This window comes from Urocitellus parryii, chromosome 15 (assembly GCF_045843805.1).
Source record: "Urocitellus parryii isolate mUroPar1 chromosome 15, mUroPar1.hap1, whole genome shotgun sequence".
NCBI lineage: Eukaryota > Metazoa > Chordata > Mammalia > Rodentia > Sciuridae > Urocitellus > Urocitellus parryii.
The window spans coordinates 56,062,954-56,086,355 of record NC_135545.1 but is presented as its reverse complement, the minus strand read 5'-3'; the positions used below and the strand labels follow the sequence as shown (position 1 = coordinate 56,086,355).

Below are 23,402 nucleotides of genomic sequence, written 5' to 3'. Positions count from 1 at the left end.
TTGACACCCACCATGCTTAGTGTTAGCTCGCAGTCAACGTTTGTTTGCAGGGTTTTTCCTTCCAATATAAAATTGACGGAGCTGCGGTTGTGGCTCAGTGGTAGAGCACTTGCCTTGCACATGTGAGGCACTGGGTTTGATCCTCAGCACCACATAAAAATAAAATAGCAGTATTGTGTCCATATGCAACTAAAAAAATATTTTTAAAAAATTACAATTGACTGGTGAAGAAATGCACAGATTTTACACTTTCACTGAGTCTTGGCAAGTGCATCTGCCTGTGTGACCCAAACCCCCATCAAGACACGGACTTGGCCATCCTGCCTTCTCTCTCTCCCTCTCTACCCACCAGCGGGGTGACCAAGGTTGTAGGACCCCATGGGAATGGTGAGCTCCAGGGCAGGGCAGGGCAGGGCGGGGCTCCTTCCAGTCACCCGAGCTGCAAACCACCCCTCTCTGTTTCCAAGTGACACTGCCCACCCAGCTCTCCCTGGTGGATACTGAGCGGTCAGTCCCCTTTGACTCTTAACCTCAGGCCACCATCAGCAAGTCAGCTGGCCTGCCTCGTCCAGCACATGAGGCCCGTGCACAGGCCCTTGAGGGCCAAGCCTCCACCTCTCCAATCAGACCTGCCGGTTCCCGCTCAGGACGCTGCCAGGGCCTCCCCTTCCTACCTCTCTGCCACCCAGCCTCCCTCCAAACCCTGGCACCAGCTGCTGGTTCACCTGTGTGGAGTCCGGAAACCAACAGGGAGTAGCTGAGGATGCTGTGTTTTGCTTCTTCCCTCGGGCTCGTTCTCTGGAACTCGGATTTCCAGGCTCCTTCTGGCTGGCTGTAAGAGGGCCCGCTCTTGCACTGGAAGTAGAATCACGGTGCTTCGGAGCTCAGTGTGCCCTAGAGATCCTCTCCAGCCCGAGCCTTCTCTGAGGACCACAGTGTTCTCCCCACAGCTGCCCATTGGCCAGACTTGGGCTGCACTTAGATGTTCTGTGGCCACCCAATCCAAAGGCACCCAGTCCACCCAGCTCTGCACCCTGTCCCCACACGCCATCTCAAGGAACCAGGGCCAGGCACGTAGGATGTCTCAGGCCAGCTTTGGGCTCTTGGTGAAGCTGTCCTCGAACACGGAGCCAGCCTGCACCTCCTGCCCTGAGCCAGCTGCTGGAGCCATTCCCTGGGCCGGAAGTTCCTACGTCAAGAGATGAGTGGTGCCCTGTCCCCTGTGAACTGCTGCTCGTTCAAGCTGACCTTGGACGTCTTCCCTCCTCTGACACGTCCAGAGCTCCCTGAGGTGGATTATATCTGACCCTCCCTGACCCTGGCCATGAGGGGCCCAGCGTGTCCTCGCCACAGCAGGACTGGGATGGACACTGGAAGGAAGGCGGGGGGGGGGGGGGGGGGTGCCAGGGACCGCGTCTCCCCGCGCAGGCGGCTGGTCCTGTTGCCTGTGAGCCTGTGAGTCCAAGAGCAGGCGGATCCTTCTTCCTGACGGAAGTCTGAGGCGAGGCCTTAGAGAAGCCAGCTGGGCCTGGGCCGAGCAGAGCTGGACTCCCCCGGGGGCTGGTTCCTGCTGGCCGCCCTCCGCGGCCTCCCTCCCGCTGGCTGGCTCCCAGGACGCGCCAGGAAACCCCTGTTGCCCGAATCAGCCCCGCAACCAGCCAGGCCCCCCACTCCTCACGCTGACAGCGTGTGGGAGGCCCCCCACTGCTTTCAGGGATGACCATTTCCCAACAGAAGGAAGCCCCCAAAACTCCCGCCAGTGCTCTGTGATTAAAGCGGGAGCCTCTTGAAAGCACACCACATGGCGGATGTTCAACCTGTCGGGAGGCCCGAGCTGCAGGCGGAGCCCAGCGCCCATCAATCTCTCCCGCACACACTGGAGTTACACTGCATTTGACCTCGGAAAACCCACAGATGCATAAACAGTGGGAGAGAAGACACGGTCCCCACATCCGCCCCAGGAGAGGGCCGCGGCTCCCAGCAGGGTCCTCCAGCAGCTGCTTTTGCAGATATTAGAGCAAAATGTTTCTGGCCCGGAGACAAGTGGGAGAGATGCCATCAAGGGTCAAAGCCACATGCTCAGGAGCAGAGCAGCGAGGCCCAGAGCAGGCCACGAGGAGAAGCCCGCTGGAAGCAGACACCCGCACATCTGCGTCTCCTCTGGCAGGAGCCTGCGTCACCAGAGACGTTTCCAGGACTTAAAAACCTAAAGAGCACGAAGCACAACACAGAGACCAGCTGACCCGAGAAGGGCCTGGACGTGCGGAGTTCACCCTGGGACTGGGGCGTAGCTCGCCGCTCCCAGCCCTGGTCCCCAGCAGCACAAGAAAAAGAGGCCAGAGTTGAAGGGTGGACTCCACAGCCAGGACTGACCAGGGAGCTGGGAGCCCCAGGGCACAGGGAAGGTGTGTCTGCTGCTCGCAATAGAAGAGCATTAGAAACTCAAAATGAGTGTGGGGATGGGGAAACCCGCCTTAGGAACCCGAATAAGTGACACTGTGGGAACAATTGCAGGGACGTCCCTGTCATAGGACATTGGAAGGCCAAGAGCAGAATGTGGGAAGGGGACCCAGGGGGGGTGGGCTCTGGGGAGGGGTCCAGGAGGTACAAGCAGCCAAGGCTCAGGAGCAACATGGCCAAGAAGAGGTCACCGAGAGCGCGACAGGGGGACGTCCCTGCAGCGGCCCCAGGACACTGTCCCCAGAGGGGCAGCCTCCAGCTGGCCCTGGCCTGATGTCTTCAGGGAGGGCTCCCACGTCCCCAGGAGGAGCAGTCCAGCACGGGTTGTCCCAGGATGGTGACACCCAGTGCTCAAACCAGCCCTGCGTGTGCTCCGTGGGACTTCCAGGACGTTCCTCTGAGCAGAGCCGTGGTGACGGCCACAGTCAGCGCCAGGCCTCCGAGTACCCTCTGTTTCGGTTGAATCATGTCTCCCTAGAAGGTGCACTGAAGCCTGACCCAGCCCCTTGAGAGTGAGCTTGTTGGCTCACTCTGTGGCTGTGGTCAGGCTAGGAGGAGGTCCTGCAGGCCAGCCTTGCGGCCAGTCTCCAGCCGCTGGTGTCCCAGGATGAGGGAAGGCAGGACACAGACACAGGGAGAAGCACGTGAGAGGGGGCCGGGGTCACAGTGATGCACACGGGATCGCAAGGCCGGTCAGCAGCCACTGGAAGGAAGAGACAAGACGGACAAGGGACAGGCTCTAGGGCCTCCAGGAGCACCGGCCCTGCCCGCACCCCCTGCCCCTGTGAGCAGGAATCGCCACTGTTCGGAGCCCCAGTTTGGGGGCTTGTTGCAACAGCTCAGGAAGCTGGTGCTCCTGCCTCACTTTGGGGACCCCGAGTGTCCAGTGTCCCCTACATGACCACTGTGAGGTCCAGAGCTTTCTCCATGCTTGGAGCAGGTCAAGGGAGCTCACTGCACCTGTCCCCCTCTGTGTAGAAGTGAATCGGCTTCAGCAAACCAGTGACACTTGTGAGAGCTCCAAGTGGGCAGCAGAGCTGGCGCCCCACCCGCCCTCATCCCTGTGACCACAGTCAACCCGGCTCGAGGGAGAGGGACTCCTTCCTGGACAGGAGGCAGCATTGTGGTCCTGAAGGCAGGGGCACAGGGAAGTCCTGGGGGGCTCCGGCTTCCCGCAGGGAAGGACCGGCCACGCTGGGAGCTGTGGGTGGCTGTTCCTGTGGGAAGATAATTAAAAGCTCCACGTGCTGGAATCAAACCAAGGAAGACCGTAGCCGAAGCACTGGTTCAGGGGGATCGAATGTCACAGGGGCATAGGGCAGACTTCAACGCCAGCGTTTCCGAAGTACCAGGGAGCACACGGCAAGGCCTGTCTGGAGCAAGCTGCAGGCGCAGACAGGAAGACAGCAGGGCTGACTGCTCACCCAAGTGGCGGTCAAGGCAGCCGAGTCCTGGGGTAAGAAGCACTGGCCAGGTCAGCTCTCCAAGGACACGTCCCCAGCCCCCAGGGCCGCCACCTCCTGTACGTGAAGGGCCAGGGAATCCAGTGCGCAGGAAAGTGAAGTCACTCTGGTGTCTGCCGAAGGAGCGAGGCTGGAATGTTCTGGGGCTGGAGAACGCAGGTCCAGCTGGAAAAGGAAGCCGCAGAGCCGGGTCAGAGAGGAGCCCGGAACAGGTCCAGAGAGAGAAGTGGAAGCAGGCAGAATCCTGGCCACCATGCGTCCCCGGGACCCTCCCAAACAGCCACTTCTGTCACTCTTCAGCCCCAACGTGCAGAGGCTCTGAGGGCTCCTATCACCCAAGGACGCACAGGCCTCACACTCCGGCCTGTGCAGCACACGGGCACCCCGCCTGGCCCTGCCCCAACCAGGACTAAGGACTCTGTGTGCGGTATCCTCCGTCCTGAGCCACCTCCTGGCAGGTAGTGCCACCTGGGCTGAGACCCGTCCAGGCCAGGGTGCCCTCCAAGTCCTCGCAGCTGGGTGTGGATCAGGGCCTGAGGGACGGTCCCCTGCGAAGCCCCTTGACCTGCCGCACAGCCACCCTGCTGCCCCTGAGCCCAGGCTTCTGACTGCAAGCTCCCTCCTGGTGGAGTCCAACCTCTACTACAGAGCGGGGCTCCCTCCCCGTGGCCACCCCCCCCTGGAAGAGGCAAAAGATACAAACCTGCACCAGCCGGGGCCAGGGGGCCGCCATCTGCCCCAGCAGGTCTGGGGCACAAAAGGTCCTGGGTTGTGCCTTACTTCCTGGCTCACCCACACACCCCGCAGGCTGTCTGTGCCGTGACTGTGGTCTCTTGTGTAATTGTGACACAAAGTTCACACACCGGCGGCAGATGCCCTGACCGCCCTGCGTCCTCTGGCAGGATTGGTTAGCACGCACTCTGCTCGGCTCTGGCTTTCCCTAAGGAGCCTTTGGTGGCAGCTCCCCAGGGGTCCTGGCACTGTCCCCAGCACACGTGGGCACACACACACCCACATACACACACACACACGTACACACACAACACACAGGTACACACACACACACACTCGGCACAATGAGGGTAAGTGGCTCACAGCCCAGCTGTTGGCATTTCTAGACCCAGAGGTGGCATGCAGTGGGAGACTCGACACCATGGTAGTGGGCAAACCTTGGGCAACCAGACTCTGCCCAGAAGAGTGGCTGGCCAAGCTGCCCGGCCACAGCAGCGGCAGGAGGCAGAGCGAGCCCTGGCGGGTCCACCCAGCTATCCAGGAGTGGCTCTAACCCCGGTCCTCACCGCACGGCCCCCGGCTCAGAGGAAGAGCTGGGAGCTGAGGGTGCCACCCGGGGCCTCCCCAAGATCCCCGCTCCTCAAAAATTGCACCTGCCCCCTGGGAAGCGGTTACAGCTGCCGGTGTCCGTGCAGCCCCCGAGTGGACACTGCTAGAGCCCTGAGCCTCCCTCAGTGCCCAGGAGGGTCCAGCGCTGCGCACATCCCTGGCCAAGTATTTACTTTCTGTTTGTTTTATGAGGGGACCCCCTTCCAGGGGGATCCAGGTGAGGGGTTTCCACGTCGAAAACCCCAGCCCTGTCCAGGTAACCACCAAGGATCTGCATCCAGCATCAGGCAGAATCAAGAGCACCTCCCACCCCACTGCCCCGAAACGACCCCCATTACGAGCTGAAGCAAATGAGATGCAGTGAGAGCTGAAGGGGGTGTTACTCTCGGGCATTCTCAAAGCAAAAGAGGTGACTCTGTCGTCCCCTCTTCTCCTTCTTGCTTGCTAGAATGCAGACGTGATATCTGGAGCCTGTGCAACTGTCTTAGACCATGAGGTATTTTGCTACAATGACAAAGCAGCAAAACAGGAGAAGCCTAAGGTGCAGATGACCATGCGGTAGTCACACCAGCCCGCGAGCTTCTACCTGTGAGGTTCTCTTTTTTGATAAATGATCCACATAGTGAAAGAACAGTTTCTCTTCCTCTCCTCTGCTCCCTCCTTCCCGCCCTCCTCCTTTCAGTCCCTTCTTTCCTCCCTCACGCTGAGTCGCCAGTCACTCCTCAGTCACACTGCGTCCTGATGCTCAGCCGGACATGGCCTCTGCTTCACTGGTAAAGGCCCGGGGCCGGGGAGCGTGAGCAGGGCCTGCTCCTGAAGAGGAGGGCTTTCTCGGGGTGGCCCGGGCTGCCGCGCAGAGACCCCCGGCGCGGGTCTGGAACACATGCCTGTCTGGTGCTCCGACTCTGGGCACCTGCTGTGGCCTGGCCGGGTGCAGAGGGGCTGGGGCGGAGACGGCCGCCAGCACAGAGCTGTGAGGTGGGCTTCCACGCAGGCTGAGACCCCGTCGAGAAGCCCTGTGTGCAGCCACCGCCCCACTTCTGCCTTGGCCCTGGGCAGGCCGCTCGGCCTCTGCCAGCCTCCTGTGACCCAAAGAGCAAGGAACAGGGAGGACCTCACCTTGAGGGTCTCCCCCAGAAGCTGTTAAACCAAGGGGGTGGGCAGCGTCCACGGACAGCCCAGCGAGCCCATCTCACCAAGCACCCCGAGCTCCGTCACCCCGTGGGCCAGCTCCCGCCATGGCCACACGCACCGTGCCCAGGCCGGGTCCCCTGTGAGCAAGCCTCAGACAGTCACAGACCTCTGAGGGGGTGGCTGGTCTGTGACGCGCGGACACCGAGCACTGGGACAGGCCGAGGACCGCAGCAGGACCCCGGGCGGGGCAGGAGCCTAAGCGGGCCACACCCTGGAGGGGAAGTGAGGTGACCACAGGCCCCGTCTGTCGGGAAGCCCACCAGGGGCCTCGGGAGGGGACACGGGAGTTCTCGAAATGTCCTCGCAACTTTCTGTAAGTTTGAAAGGTTTCAGAATAAAGTCACTAGAAACATAAAGGACAACAAACCAAAACGGGGCACAGCAGAGGAGCGGCTGCCGCAGGCCAGGAGCGGCCTGGCCGCCCCGGGCGCCCTGCGAAGGCTCCGGGGGCTGGTGACCCGCTGCCCAGGGAGTGGCCGGGAAAGAGCCAGGAGCATTGAGCCTTGTTTGGGTCCCAAACTGAGCAAACGGATTTTAGGGGACTGCTCCTGGGAAATGACGCCTGGGGACGGCGATGTGAAGGGATCACTGCCACGGGGTCTCCGTGGAAGTCCTCGTCTGTCAGAGAACATGGACACGCTCAGGGACACAAGGTCCTGAGGTCTGTCCCTGGCTGGGAGACACCACCCACATGTCCACCCTCAGGCAAAGGACACGTACCGAGGCCGTTCACACCCTCGGCCTGGAGGGGGCGCTGTGACGCGCAGGGACCCGGCCGACCTCAGGGAAGTGCGTGGCCGCAGCAGGACACCGCAGGCCCCTGGGGTGGTGGTGGAGCTGCGGTGTGGCTCTGTGGTCCAGCAGTGGCCCCCTGAGGCCCTGGTTCTGTCCCTGAACCACCAGAACAAACGAGGTTAAGAGGCAGGACACAGGCCCTGGGTGCTCTTCCAGGGACCTTGGGTGTTTGAAGTTTTCCACCAGAAAATGGTTTGTTTCAAACACGCACAAAACAGTGGTCAAGAGGACGGTGCCGGAGAGATGGGTGACAAGCCGGTGGCGGCTGCGTCTGGCAGGGAGCCCCCGACCGAGGCTCGGCGCCGTAGGCTGCAGGGTCTCGTCTTCCGTCTTCCTGTTTCCAACTCTCCAGGAGGGCCGCTCGCGTGGTCTTCAGAACCGACCCCACGCCCCCCAGGCAGTAAGGGGAGCCAGGGGTTGGGAAGCACGGCAGGCAGATGAGGGGCAGCGAGAGCCACGTCCCTCCAGTCCCTGGGAGGTGGGCTGAGGACTCAGGAGAGCCTCGGGCCAGCGCAAGGGAAGGGTGAGCACCCTGCCCCCACTGCTGGCCCCAGTAGAGGTGGACCCCAGGGATCCAAGGCCGGCGCAGGGGGCTCTGCCCGAACCTCTCGGGCCTCAGGCCCTGCAGCAGGGCATCTGCCAGCTCCGGCCCTGTGGCCCCTCCTGGCGGCCTGTCTTCCAGGGACCCGACCTTCAGCCCCCACTGGCATGGGAGGTGGTAGCTGGTCACTTTGGGCTACAGAGGAGTGCAGTGGGCACAGCCCCGTCCTGGCAGGCTGCAGGGCCTGGCTGGAGGGCACTTCCTGACCCCTGCCCCCACCGCCCCTCAAGGCCAGCCCTGCGCGAATGCCGGGCGGCTGGCGGGTGCAGCGTCCCGGCCTGTGGTCTCCTGGGCCCCAATCTGGGCCGGGTTGCTCAACCGGCCATGGCCATGCCTTTCCTGTTCTGCTTTCCCAAGCTGGCCAGCTCCCGCTGTGTGCGCCCGGCTGCGGGCTCACCGCAGGGAAGCTCAGCCCTGCACCGGGACCCAGCCGTTTCCAGGTCTCTGATTGCTTCCCCCGCCCCTGGGATCGCTCACCTTTTCCTCTGAGGAAGGAGCCCCACCCTCTGGGAAAGGCGCAGTGCTCCTAGGCAAGGGCCCTAGCACCCAGCGCAGGCTGCAGCAGCCCACCCACCCCAGCGCCAGGACCCCAGCGGGGCTGCAGTCACCCAGGAGTCCCTGCCACCTGCACAGTGGCACGGCCGTGCTCCCAGCTACTCCTGAGGCTGAGGCCGGAGGACGGCTTGGGCCCAGCCTGGGCACGTAGTCAGACCCCACCATCGCTGCTGCCGTTTACAGACTTCCTGTGGACTAGGCCCACTGTCCTCTGGGCAGCCCTCCCGAGTGGGTGGCACTGCACCTGGGTGTGCAGATAAAGCAACTGCTGGGCTCAGACAGGCTGGGACCCGCGACCTGCAGGGTCACGTCACACCCACGCCCAAGCACCTCCAAGGCCACACCAGAGTGTGCCAGCCCAGGACCCGCCTTCGGTGAAGGGAAGAGCCACCGAGCTTGCCCTCTGGGAGGGAGATGTCGGGGTAGAGAGAGCAGGCGGAGGGGTCTCTCTAGGGCAGGGAAGGGGGACGAGAAGGGAGGGCCCAGGACCTGTTCTTCCTAGGCCAGCTGCTGGGCCCTCGCGGCTCACCTCGGAGCCTCTGGACAGGCTGCAGGTCTGGAGCACGTCATGCTGTTCTTAAGGAGAAACCTGCTCTCCCCCGGCTCTGGGTAGACAACGTGAGGGACACCAGCCAGGTGGCTGGGTATTTATGTCGAAGATGCAGTGCCCACTGCTGAGTCCAAGACCTAGGGGGTCCAGGGACCCAACAGACACCGGCAACAGAGCAGGGTCTCCTACAGGCCACATGCCACCCAGGCCTGTGTGGCCTCCCCACTGCCCTCTGCGGCCTCCAGGCCCATCTGCTCCAGCTCCTGGTGGACAGGCCTGTGCAGGCCTCTCCACGATGGCCGCCTCCTGCTCTTCTGGACTCCCCGGGGAGACGGCAAGCCGCGGTCACACAGCAGCACTGTTTCTCAAGCCCCGGGAAGGAGAGGTCAGGGTGCTCAGATGCCTGAGGCTGTGGCTCCTGAGGTCACTCGAGCAGTGACTGAATATCTGTCCCCTGTTTCCTGGAAGGACAAACAGCTCAGCCTCCCTGGTTCCAGCCCTAACTTGCATTATTATCTCAGAAGACCTGTGGGGGCTTCGCGGCAGGTCTGCAGAGAGTCCAGCCTGGGTTGAGAGCAGCCATCCCAGCGTCTGCATGCTCCAGGGTGGGAGGGCATGGGCCATGGGTAGCTGTCTCGCCCACCCTCAGAGCCTGGAGAGACTGCAGGCAGCCTCCTGCCCAGGGACCTCAGAACTCTCTCTCTCTTCAAATGAATTTCAGTCTGAGCCCCTCAGACCTGTACTGACCCCAGAAGTCTTGGACGCTGCATGTCAGGTCAGGGTGCTTTGTGTTGTGAATGAGAGAAAAAGAAGCAACTTAAACTGACTTGGCTGTCGAAAGCAGGGAGAAATTATGGGCTCGTGTAAACAAAAGGTCCTGGAGTAGCTGGCCTCAGGTCCGGTGGGATCCAGGAGCCTCAATGACGCCAGAAATCCAGGGTGTCTCTCTCCATGTCTAGTGGCTCCATCGTCCAGCAGGGTCCTTCCTCCTGAAGCCTCCCAGTGGATCGAGACTCCTGCCCTCCTGCTCCGTGGGCAGCACAGAGAAATGCTTTCTGACTCTTGCAGAAATCAGAAGCCAGAGGACCCATGTGGGTCGTGTGGCCCTCCACGAACAAATCCCTCTGCAGAGGACCAGGATGTGCCCGTGGGCTCAGGCCATCACCCCAGAGGGATGACGAGCCACCTCCTGCACCCCTGTGACTGAGCATGGAAAGTGGCCCCATGAGAAGGGGCCGGGGCAGGCGGGGCAGTCATGCCCACGTGTTCAGAAACACCTGAGACCCGCGTGGTCGGCTCCGGAGGCTGACGGCGACCACCCAGGCAAGGCCCGCTGCGCCCGGGCTGCAGAGGGGCAGAGGGAGGTGGTGCCATCTCGTGGGCGGAGTCCCACTGCACCCCCAGAAAGACAAGTCGAATTCCATCCTGTGGATGTGACCTCGTTCAAAAATAAGGCCTTGCAGGTGCCGTCAGTCTAAGGTGAGGTCACCCTGGATCAGAGTCGCGCCAGGTCCCACCCCTCTGTGCTTTGGAAGGAGATTCCATACACACCAGGAGGACACTATGTGGGGACAGGAGCAGAGGCGAGTGGTGCCACCGCAGCCAGACGCCAGGCGCAGGCCCGGGCAGGAGCCTCCGGAGCCCTCAGGAGGCCTGGCCCTGCCCACCCTCGGGGTCAGACTTTGGCCTCCAGAACCGTGACAAGGAGTTCTGAGATTCTAGGCCCCGCCCGAGGCTGGGGGACCTGTCAGGCAGCCCCAGGAACCTACGCAGGCGCCTTGCAGCAGCTCTGACCAGGCGCGGATGCAGGCCTCTCCAGCTCCTCCCCTCGCGGCCGGGAATTCTGCTCTTCCACACTCAAGAACATCCCAGCTGGGGTTTTCCAAAACGGCCACAGGGAGGTCTGGGGAACCAGTGGCCCTCCAGGCTTGGAAAGGCCTCCGGCAGCCTCAGACTGCCCCCCACGTGACCCTTCAGAGTGTAAAGAGGTGTCCTCCCCTGAGCTGCCCGGGGGCTGCTCACTGAAGGGAAGCCACACGGCCCCGATGGCCAGAGCTGTGTGGGAGTGCCGGCAGCACTGGCCACCAAGCTCCTGCTGGCCACGCCCTCTGACCACGTGTGGTCAACTCCAGTCCACACTGTCCGGCATCTGGACCGGGTTCATCTCAGGGTCCAGAAGAGAAGCCCAGTCACAGCCACCCAGGCAAGCCAGCCCCGGGGCCCACCCCTGAACTCCAGTCCTGCACCATGTCTGCCCGTCCCGCAGGCTGCGGTCAGGCCAAACACACCAGGCTTGAGAGGTGGCAGGCGAGCGGGTGACCCTGACCCTCTGTCAACCTGGCCTCCAGCCTTTGGAAGCTGCTCAGCCTCTCTCAGTGCACCCATCTGGACAGAAAACCAGACTCCCTACTTCCTATGAATGCAGTCGGAAGCAAGTGAGATAATCCACCACACAGATGTCATCGCCATCCCAAGTCGATACAGCACGCCTTCAGCAGATACGCACCCGTCAGCGTGCGGGAGCCAGGGCTGCAGTGGGCAACAGAGCAGGCACCACGGCTTTGTAACTTATGAAATGATGATGATGGTCATCGTGGTCATGATGGTGTTGGTGTTGATAAGGATGATGGTGATGGTGATGATGGTGGCAATGATGGTGATGATGACGATGATAGTGGTGATGACGGTGATGATGGTAATGATGGTGTTGTTGGTAATATGGTAATGTCGGGGATGATGGTGGTGATGATGGTGATGGCTTGCTGGTGATGGTGATGAGGATGATGATAATGGTGCTGGTGATGATGAGGATGATGGTGGATGTGGTGATAATAGTGGTGATAATGGTAATGATGGTGATAATGGCAGTAATGATGGTTGTGATGATGGTGATGATAGGGTTGATGATAGATGAGATGATGATGGTGATGGTTTAGTGATGATGCTGGTGGCCATAGTGATGTTGCTGACGATGGTGATGGTGATGATGGTGATGGTGATGATGATGGTGGTGGTGATGATGATGGTGATGGTGATGGTGATGATGGTGATGGTGATGATAATGGTGATGGTGATGGTGATGATGATGGTGACGGTGATGATGGTGATGGTGATGATGGTTATGATGATGGTGATGATGGTGATGGTGATGATGATGGTGATGGTGATGGTGATGGTGGTGGTGATGATGATGGTAATGGTGTTGATGGTGATGGTGATGATGATGGTGATGGTGATGATGATGGTGATGGTGATGATGATGGTGATGGTGATGATGGTGATGATGGTGATGGTGATGATAATGGTGATGGTGATGATGATGGTGACGGTGATGATGGTGATGGTGATGGTGATGGTGATGATGGTTATGATGATGGTGATGGTGATGGTGATGGTGATAATGATGGTGATGGTGATGGTGATGTGGGCAGTGATAAAGGTGGTGATGGCGATGGTAGTGATAACTATTAGACCAGAGTCCTCCTGAGCAGGAATTGCACCTCACATTCTGTGTCCCTCTCACCACTTAGCACAGTACTTGCACGTAAGAGGTGCTCAAGAAACATGTGGTTTACAGACTTGTTCTCCAAGTTGCTTTAAGTGAAGGAGATCCTCCTAGGAGAAGCTCAGGCCGCCCCCAAGGCAAATTTCTTTGAAGTCATGTGTTTTATCTTTAAAATTGACTTGAGTTTCTATTTCACTCCATGGTATACCCGTGTTTGTCTTACTTATAAACAACAAAAACTTTTTTCCAAACTTTGAGTGAAAATGATGCCCCAAGAAAGTATGCCCTGTTTATATTTGTAGTTTCTGAGACACGAACCACCCCTGCACACTGACACCCCCACCCCAAGTTCCTCAAGCCACCGCCACATGTGTCCAAAGGTCCCCAGAGGGCTGTGTCGGGGTCACAAACCCAGGCCACTATACTGCTGTGGAGAACACACTTCCTGCTCTGGTGGTGCTGGGTGGGGGAGCGAGAGGACGAAGGCTAAGCCCGGAAGGGTCTTCTCAGCCTGCTGGGCGCCCTCCACCCTCCAGCAGGCTGGCAGCTAGGCTGCGCCCCTCCCCTTTGTGCTCAGAGCCAAAGGACATCCAGATGAGGCGCTCTGAGGTCTCTAGGAAGGTTTCCCTTTAGAATCTGGTGTCCTGCACGCTGGGACTGCCCCTTTCCCTCCGGCTTCCACCGGGCAGGCAGTGAGGAGGGGACAGTGGGAGTTTAGTGGGCAGCTGCTGTGTGTGGCCAGAGCTGCAGGACCTGCTCCCAGGCCCTCCAGCCCCCCAGGGAGAACTTCGAACATTATCCCTGCCGGGCAGTGAGCACGGACAGGGAGACGGCAGGCCCCTGCCCAGGACAGGGACAGACCAGAGCCTGTCCCAGGCGACTCACCCCACACCACCCTGCCAGCCCCCCCGTGCAGCCTCCCAGAGTTTCCACTTCCCACTTCCACAGCCAGATTGGCCGGGAGCTGTTGGGCACCAGCCCTGTCACGCGGCCTTCATCTTGAGCAGAGTGGAGCGGACTCACTCGGGCAATCCAACAGTGGCTCCTGGAAACCCAGTGCCCTGGGCAGCATGTCCACCCCCAGGAGCAGCTCAGCCTGGAGGAGGTCAGGAGGTGGCCATGGTCAGTCGTCGGCACCTGAGCATCCCAAACCGGAGGGGCGTTCACCTGGGAAGGTGTGCACAGCCAAGAGAACTGCTGGCCGTCCAGAGGCCCAGGGTGCCCTGGGGAGCAGTCACTTCCGCATCAACACAGATGCAGCAGCAGCAGGGAGCAAAGCACAGACCCCCGTGGACGTTCAAGGTCAGCAGTGAGCTGCTAAAGGAGCTCCCTGTGCACACTCCCGGGTCCTGCCCTGGGTCCTGGCCACACAACCTGCTTCAGCTTCTCAGTAGAACAGTTTGAAAGTCAAGTGCAGCGCCCGGGGTCTCTGGGGCTAGCATGGGGCCTTGGCGCCACCTTGTGTTCACCTGGGATATGGCACCTCCCACACCAGTGAGTTTGGCAGGGATTAAAGGCTGGCCGGTGGCTGGGTCCAGCCTCACACTGACCAGCTCACGCTCCTCCCCACCAGCCTGTGGCGAAGCCAGGTCCCCGCTTTGGGCAAGGAGCTGCTGCCTCCAGGAGCACCCGTTAACCTCAGTTTCACCCCTGGTGGGTCCATTCGGCAGCTCAGGTTGGGGTTGCGAGAACCATGATAGATCGACTCCCAGGGAAGTTGAACCTGCACAGAATCACCTGGAGAGGTGTCCAGGTGGGTGCCTTTCAGGAGCTGCGTCTGCCACCAGCAGTGGCAGCAGCTGCCTAAGTGGTCCTAGTGTTGGCACCACAGGATGCCCACCTGCGGATGTCCCCAGGAGCTCCACCCACTTTTAACAAGGCTCCTTGGTCAGGTGACCAGCCCTCCGTTGGCCTGCAGACCGCAGTGCCTGAGGGACTCGTCGGCAGCCAGGTGTTTCCCGAGTCTGTCTGCTCCTGTACGGACCTTGTCAGGTCGCCCTGCGTGTCAGTCAGAGAAGGTGGCCCCTGTCCTCTGACCTGCCCCAGACTTGCATGATTTAGGTGCAGATGTGTCCACTAATGAGAGCAGCAGCCAGGGTGTCCATCGATTCCTCGAGGGGTCTGTAGTTCCCAGGGATGAGGACTGAGTCACACTGTCCACAACTCGCATGGACCATGTGCTCTGTGGGGCTGCACTGTCTGGAGGGAAGGGGACTCTCGGCATCCACCCTAAAATACCGTGTGGCCCACAGCACAGCCCTGGGTGGCTCAGGAGGTAACCCGCAGGTGGACACCAGTGGGCCTCAGGGTTCAGCTGGTTTCGTTGACCTTCCGTTTGGTTTGGGGTGGCAACAAAAGGACTAAAGATGAGGAGGTGGTTTCAAGAGACTGCTGGCCTGTTCCCAGGGCCCGGAAGTGTCCGCGCACCCAGTGAGCCCCTCTGAGCCCCACTGCGTGAGGAGCCCAGGCCACGTGATGACACAGCCCACAGTGGACTCCGGTTGGCCTGACCTGATTGGACCTTGGCTAAGTTGCTTAGCCCTCTGTGCCTCCCTGGATCCGTACAATGGGGATCGGAGCCTCCTGGGCTGCAGCGGGAAAGAGCACTCGCAGGGCACAGGCTGAGCTCGAGCCAGGCCTGCCCGAGTGGGCGCCATGTGCTCAGCCCTGGCCAGGCCTCTCCAGAGGGACAGCCTTGTGCACGTGGGCTGAGGGTCCTGCACTTCCTTCTGGCGCAGACCTGCTCTCACCCTGTAGCAGCACGGGTGGCTTCTGGGGTGTGCCGAGTCGGGGTCCTCAGGGACGGTGGTGAAACCAGGCATCTGCAGTGAGACGTCCCTGCAGGCAAAGGGCTCTGCAGAGAGGAATCACAGCACTGCCCGGTAAGGGAGGTATTAGGCCAGAGTCACAAGCACGCCCCCTGCTTGTGGGTGCAGTGCATTACAGGAAGAGAGGCACCAAGGAAATGGCGTGTGTGCCTCCCTCTGGCTGGTGAAAGACCCGGGTTCAGTCAGCTGTGCAAACCCAAGGCTTCGGTCTCGGAGCGCCCTCTGCTGTCCAGGCCTGAGAAGGCATGCCTCCGGAAGGCCAAGTCTGATTCTCCAGGATGCAGGCTCTAACGGGCCCCTTGGGGGAAGGTCTGTGCAGGCACCTGAGCTCCGCTCTGGAGCAGGAACTGCGGCTGGGGGTGGTAAAGGGTGCAGCAGATTCGCCTCCCAGGGGGACAGTCCCTTTGGAGAGCACCGTGGGAGCTTTGCGGTGTCTAGGCTCCTCCTAAGCTGCCTCTGAGCTGCACAGGTCGACGCCCTCAGCCTTTGCCATACTGCCCGGCACCTGTGTGAGCCTCTCAGACAGCACCCCTCCTAGGAGGCCGTGGGGGGATCCAACGGCTGGGCAGACACAGCTTCTGTGTGACCAGGTGCCCACCCAAGGGAAGTGAACACATGTCACACAAAGACACCCACAAATGCTCCTGCAGCAATGTCACGTGTAGAGATGAAATAGTCCAGGTGTCCATCATCTGGTGAGTGGACACATGGAGTGTGACGCACAAATATGCTCATGCTGGGGGCATCAGCCATGAAAATGGAGCCCTGGCCCCTGCAGCCGGTGACCTCGAAAACCTTATGCCAGAGGAAACAGACAAAAAGGTCTCCGCGGGAGTCCACAGCAGACACTCTCCCTGCTGCAGGGAGCCGGCGATGGGGAGAGCCTGCGGGAACACGGTATGGGGAGGCGTCCAGCACCTGGTCAGGAGGATGTGAGACATTAAAGTCTAGAATAATTACTGAAGAACAAAAGACAAAGTCTGAAAGATAGTTTCAAAAGATGGAGCCCGGGGCTGGGGATGTGGCTCAAGTGGTAGCGCGCTCGCCTGGCATGCGTGTGGCCCGGGTTCTATCCTCAGCACCACATACCAACAAAGATGTTGTGTCCGCCGAGAACTAAAAAATAAATATTAAAAAAATAATAATAAAAAAAAATTCACCAAGGGATTTAAAAAAATTAAAAAAAAAAAAGATGGAGCCCCTGATAGATCCAGTCCACACAGGAGCTGGAGCTGGACAACTAGAAAATGGATCCTGTGGTTTATTTCAGGGGCACATCTAAGCAGGGCTAAGTTTCAGGGTGGAGTCTTGCTCCGTGCTGTCTTACAGTCAGCAGGTGGACGGCATCTTGGCAGGTCACACCTGTCTCGGAGGTGCTGTGAGGCTACAGCAGGTCACCCCATCCCAGTGCGGTGTGGAACCTTTGGCAGAGCAGAGGGGGACAGTCCCCTGCACAGGCAGTTTAGCCCTGTGGGAGTGCCACGGGAAGTTCCTATGCCAGACCTATGCCCTCTCTGGCTGCAATGCCGAAGTGGCCCACATACAGCCCACAAATGGCCCTCAACACCTGGGGGCTTCACGTCTGGGTGACAGAAGCACTCTGGAGCTAGGTGTAGGGGATGGGCACCTATCCGCAAGGCACCTAGACCACTAGACCAGGCACTTCACAGAGTGAATTCTATCTCAATAAAGCTGTTTTAAAACATCAGACAGGATGATCGTCCGCTTAGAGATGAAATAGAATTGTTGAGGTGGAAGATGTGTAAAAGAAACTGCAGAATTAAGCACTGAGAGACAAGATCACAGAAACTACAGGACTGCAAGATGCAAAGGGCACAGAGAAAAGACCCAGGGGGAGGGACCGACCGCAGGGCAGAAGCAAACTCTGAAGAGTTGCTGGACCTTCAAAGATGCACAAGATACACTATTCAATAACCAAAATATATAATAGACCAAATGGATTTTATGAGAAAAAGCATATTTAGAGATAAAGAGAATCGGGCTGGGGGTGTGGCTCAAGCGGTAGCGCGCTGGCCTGGCATGCGTGCGGCCCGGGTTCCATCCTCAGCACCACATACCAACAAAGATGTTGTGTCCGCCGAGAACTAAAAATAAATATTAATAGGAAAGGCAGCAGAACACAACAGACACTGGTATGGCAATACGTAAATCAGTGGATGTGGAACCAATGTGATTCTGCAATCTGTATACGGGGTAAAAATGGGAGTTCATAACCCACTTGAATCAAAGTGTGAAATGTGATATATCAAGAACTATGTAACGTTTTGAACAACCAACAATAAAAATTAAAATAAATAAAGGATAAAAGATAAATATTAAAAAATTCTCTCTTCTCTCTCTAAAAAAAGAGAGAGAGAGAGATAAAGAGAATCACTTCGTGATAAAAGTTATATTTTCAGGAAATTATAACGAGTTTTAACTTGTAAAACCCTGAAGACAGCCTCAAATATATAAAACAAAAATATACCAGAAGCCAGGCATGGTGGCACATGCCTGTCATCCCAGTGGCTCAGGAGGCTGAGGCAGGAGGATCACGAGTTCAAAGCCAGCCTCAGTAACAGCAAAGCACTGAGCAACTCAGTGAGGCCCTGTCTCTAAATAAATTACAAAATAGGGCTGGGGATGTGGCTCAGTGGTCAAGTGTCCCTAAGTTTAATCCCCAGCACCCCACCAAAATGTGTGTGGGTGTGGGTGTGTCTGTGTATGTGTGTGTGTGTGTGTCCAAAAAAAGACAAGAAACAGACAAAAGTTTGCCTCAGAAATAGAAGGAGCAAAGTTCTCAGCAAAAGTTGACATAAACCACGTGGTCGGCAAACAGCCTGCTGTATGCCTGGGCGCCCGGCACACAGGAGCTGCACATACTGGGGACAAAAGTCTCCAGGCACAGAGCCCTGCAGTGGCATCCACAAGATCCAAAGGACAGAAATCAGCACGTCCCCAAGGACAGCGCCATCAGACTTGAAGGTGCTCGGAGGCCAGTGTGACCCCAGCTGCTCAGGAGTTGGGGCAGAGGATCTCAAGTCTGAGGCCAGCTCCGCAAATTAGTGAGGCTCTGTCTCAAAGAAGAAAAAAGGTTGAGGACGAACCTCAGTGGGTGGGAAGAAAGCAAGAAGGAAGGCTGGTGAGCAAGAGGCCCCGGCTGGACTCCTTTCAGGTCTCTGGGCGGCTGACACCTGATTTGCATCCAGGGAGATAAGCTTTTGGTTTCCTGGTTCTGTGTTGCAGAAAAGCTACCCAGGCCAGGTCCAGTAGGAGACAGAAACCACACGGTTGTTTGAACAGAAAATTTAATCTGCAGAAATGTTTAACCAGGTTAAGGTTGCTAACTAGGTAACTAGAAGAGCAAAAAGAGAACTCGGTATCATAGAGGCAGTAGCTCAAGGCGAGACCACCAGGCCCAGGCCACACAGCAGAGGGAAGAGGTGGACGTCATTAAAGACGAGCACCCGTGGGTGGGTGCCTCTCGGTGGGTGGTGGGTGCTGGTGTCTTTGAGGGGCACAGAGGGCTGATCTCCAGTTGTGGGAACAACTGAAAACTGGTCTTAGCTGCTGCTGAGAAAGGCACAGCCTCTGCCAGGTGAAGCAGCACACGGATGACACAGGAAGTAGGAAGAAACCAAAAGACAGGAAACAGGAAGCAGGCAAGAAACGCCAAGTGCCTCCCTCCCTCCAGTAGAGGCCGGACTGCTGCCAAGAGAGGAGCAGAGTGCAGCCTCCCAGGAGGGGGAGGCGGGAGTGGAGCAGAGGGACAAAGACTTGCCAGGACAGTCCCTGTTTCTGTGACTCCTGCACATCCCTCCGCACACACCTAGGGACGCCCTCCCCATGCCATACCCACACTGTCCTCACCAAGCAAGATGCGCGTGTCCTCCCCGGGAGTAAAGGGCTCTCAGCCTCGTCCCAGGGTCAGAGGGCCAGGTGCAGCAGGCGCATCTGTCGGCACTGCGTGACCCACCCGGGACCCAGTCAGCTCCACCCGATGTTCCCTCACCTATAGCTGAGCTGCGAAATTAACCCCAACAAACTCGCAGAATTAGGAAGGAAGGTGGCGAAGTGGCGAGCCCACGAGAGTGCGCATGCACACGGGCGGGAAAGGACGTGCCACTCTGTTCCTCACCGAGCCTGGCCGCCATCCTCTGCACCGCTTCCTTGGCCTCCCCCGGGCCTCTGCCCAGGCCTCCGCTGGGAGGGCTCCTCGCCTCACTCACGGGGCCTGGCTGCCCGTGGACTCGCTGTGCCAAGGTGCCTCCACTCACTTTCACCGTAGACCTGTGAAGTCCCCCGAGGTGCCCAGGAGCACCCCTTGGGTTCCAGACACGGCCTTCCCTGTCCCCACCGTGCAGTCTCAGGGCCACTCGCAGACAGCACAGTCACCGCCTCCCTCCCCACACACTGCCACTGCTGTGTCCTGGCAGAATCCGTGATCCCTCAGGAAGCAGAGCCTCGAGCCACAGAGGGGCTGAAGGGGGCACAGAAACCCTGCCAGCGGGTCGCTGCGGGCACAGTGGGAGGAGCCGGCCGCTCTACCCTGCGGTCCCCCCGCCTGTCCCCAGCTCAGGCCCTGCCCTGTCCTGGCTCTTTTTCCACTTGGGAACACATCAAAGAACCCCCCGTGGGCCTCAGAGGGCTGGGTTCCCGGCGGCATTGCTCACGGTGGCCAGAGGTGCCCACGACTGTCACCCTTGACGTGAGGACAAGAGCGGTGTATCTGCTGGAGGGCCTTTCGGCTTAAAGGGCAGGCGACATCACACATGACGACAAGGAGGGCCTGGGGACACTGAGCCAAGTGAACAGCCAGCCACAGAAAGGCAAGCGCCCGTGAGTCCCCAGGATGCGCAGGGGCCACCAGGGCTGGGGGCGGGGGACACAAGTGCTCAACACAGCAGTTTCTGTTTGGGAACGTGAAGGTTGAGGACAGCTGGTGGCGATGGCGGCAGGACGTGAAAGCACTTAATGTTACCCACTGTGCGCTTAGCATGGCTAAAATGGCTACTTTGGGGGGATGGGTACCAGGGGTTGAACTCAGGGCCCCCGACCACTGAGCCCCATCCCCAACCCCATTTTGTACTTTATTTAGAAACAGGGTCTCGCTGAGTTGCTTAGGGCCTGGCTTTTGCTGAGGCTGGCTTTGAACTTGCGATCCTCCTGCCTCAGCCTCCTGGCTGCTGGGATGACCTGCGTGGCCACCAGGCCTGACTTTCAGATGGCAACTTTTATGTTAGTGGATTCTGCAGCCAAAGTGTGTTTAAGAAGCGTAGACGTCCCCCTGGGAGATGTCACCCCCTTCAGAGTGCTGCCACCCAGGGGACCCGTCTCCAGGAGCCTGGTGGCCAGCTGCTCTTGCGGGTCCCTAGGCACTGCCAGGCCCTGGATGGGGGCAGTGTGCAGGGAAGCAGCCGTGGGGCGCTGTGGCCAGAAGCACCGGGCAGCGAGGGCTGCCCGATCCACACAGGGCACACTCTCAGGACAGAGCTCCGCCCCTCTGTGGAGAGGGGTCTGGGGTCACCACCTGTGAAGACACCCAGGGCCCTGCACGCTGGCACCAGAGCCCCCTCGCAGTCCTTGGGCCCATGGTCTTCTTTCTGTCCCTACCACACACCCGGCCAGGTGGGCCACCAGGGCCCTCCTGGGTGGTCCTGCCACCCCCACCCACCCCTCTAGCCCAGCTGGCTCCATCTCAGCTTCAGGCCTCAGCCCAGAGCTGCCTCCTCCGTCAGCGCCCCAGCCCACCCAGGCACCCGCCCCGCCCCTCAGAGCACCCTTCTGCTACTTGTCTCCTGGAGCCCCAAGGGCGAGGGCCCCGGACGGGTCAGCACTGAGCCCCTCGGCTCTGTGGTTGGGCAGAGAGATCAACTGGCTGGCCACAGGTTGAATCCAGCCACTGAATCCCTCCTCACAACCCACTGAAGTGGCAGTAAACAGATTTTTTTAAGGCACAAGGACAACAGAAGAGTCCACATTTTAGAATCTAAAGCCAACGTACAAATGGCAATTCCTTTGGCAAGTTCAAGAGCAGGTTTCAGCCAGGTGCAGCGGTGCACACCTGTGATCCCAGCTACTCCTCGGGAGGCTGAGGCGGGAGGATCTCAAGTCTGAGCAGAGAGAGAGGGTTCCTAAGTGGTGTTAAAATCACAGGTCACTGTTGGAGACCAAGCTCCTGCAGACCAGGCCACTCATAAACACGGAGCCATGCATGCTGACATTCCCAGTCACCAAGCTGAAACCACGCTGTCCCTCTCATCCTCCAGTCAGAACTAGAGAGAGAACAGCCAGATTTCTCAAATAGCTCTGTCTCCTCTGGCAAGGTAACAGAGTTCTGTTTGAATGGCTGCACACGAGGTGACCTGAAGTAACCTAGGCTGGGCAATCACCGCCCCCTTTTAAGGGAAGCCACCTGGAAATGACCCATCTGCCCTGCAGTCCATCTCTGCCTCCTTCAAGCCCACCCATGGAGCCAGCCTCCTTGGCTTAGGCCATTGGAGCACTTGCTCATTTAGGAAATGAACTGTAATTCAGTTCTAGAACCGAAAATAAAACCAATCGAGCCGGGTGCAGTGGTGCACACCTGTAATCCCAGCAGCTCCGGAGGCTGAGGCAGGAGGATCCGAGTTCAAAGCCAGCCTTGACAACGGTGAGGCACTAAGCCACTCAGTGAGTCCCTGTCTCTAAATAAAATACAAATAGGGCTGGGGTGTGGCTCAGTGGTCCAGTGCCCCTGAGTTCAATCCTCTATACCAAAAAAAAAAAAAAAAAAAAACCCAAAAGCCAACCAAGATCTCTGAATTGTTGTAGTCTTGTCTTTTGACTGGTGGGGAGGCGAGGCCACATAGCCCAGGGTGCAAGGAGGCCCCACTGGGAGCCATCCAGTGTGGGGAGCCGGTCTGAAGGATTCCCTGAGTCGGAGAGGCTCTGACGTCACTACACCTCATAGTGACCCAGACATTGCCCGGGTCCCAGGAGTTTAAGGACACATCTTCAACGTAGGCACCCCATGGATTGAGCTACGCTCACCTGTTCCTTTGTGATATTGCCCCTTTGTCCTGTTTGGGATAGAATGTTCCATGAAAACACCCTTTGTGTATCCCCTTCTCTTGCTCTGCCTTTGGGCATGGCCTTCCTAGATGTCAGTCAACCTGCTGGCAGCAGACATCACAAACTAGACTCAGCCCCTGAAACCTGACCCCTGGCCTCATTTGAATGGCTGCTCCTCAATAAAAGGGTTCATCACACACAGGCTCCCTTGAGCTTTCTGCAGACCCTTAAGGTCAGAGAAGCCGTCATGAGACGCCAAAGAAAAAGGTATCTCTGTCTCTTGTGTGGTTATTTCGTGCAGCCTAGTTCACCTGGAGTGACCCTGAGTGTTTTAGGCATGAGGAACGCGACAATCCAGGTTGACAGCTGGGGCAGAGCCCCTTCCTCTTGGGAGTCGTGAGTGAGCCCATCCTTGAAATGCCTGGCCCAGAGGGACCTACCTGCCATTGCTCATGAGGCTGCACAGTGCCAGAGTCCCACCCCACCCTTGGGAGCTGAAATGACATTGCCCAGAGGGAGGCTCAGGCTTTGCAGCTGGCACCACCTGGTCCCCACAGCGAGACCCCAGCACTTCCTCCACATGCACGTCTGCAGGCCCTTTGAGAAGAGGGATGGGGGCCTTTCAGGGCAGCAGGAAGACCAGCGAACAGGGCTAACAGCCTGCTCTGGAAACCTCCTGAGAGGCCCCAGGCCCTTTTCCAGGCAGTCCCAATGGTCAAGCAAAGAGCCCAACCCGGCTTTCCCCTACAGCCAGGCTTCCCTAGGGTCACCCTGTCCTGCCAGTCTCCCTCCTATCCAATGCAGGCGGGAGACCCTTTGCACCAGCCACCCCTGCGACCATCAGCTTACCATGTCTGTTCAAGCACTCCTCCTGCTTCTCCTAGCACATCTCCAGACAGGGAGGGGCCAACAGGGTTGAGTCTTCAGGGGTCTGGCCGGAGGGATGATGCTCGTTACACCGCTGGAACCCAGGGCCTCCGGCACTCACCAGGGAGCAACCCCATCCCTACTGCTGCCTTTTAAGGTGAAAGTAGAGAAGTTGAAATTGAGCAGCCAT

General features: G+C 58.9%; 1 long non-coding RNA gene across 1 annotated transcript; it reads right to left on the bottom strand.

The window, feature by feature from the left end:
• Positions 1–3,597: 3,597 nt before the first annotated feature.
• LOC113191967 (uncharacterized) lies at positions 3,598–23,349 on the bottom strand. Its single transcript, XR_003301959.1, has 3 exons — positions 23,195–23,349; positions 3,885–4,088; positions 3,598–3,677 (listed from the first exon to the last, which is right to left on the bottom strand). It is a non-coding gene; the product is annotated as an uncharacterized LOC113191967 (long non-coding RNA).
• Between the last annotated feature and the right edge of the window lie 53 nt (positions 23,350–23,402).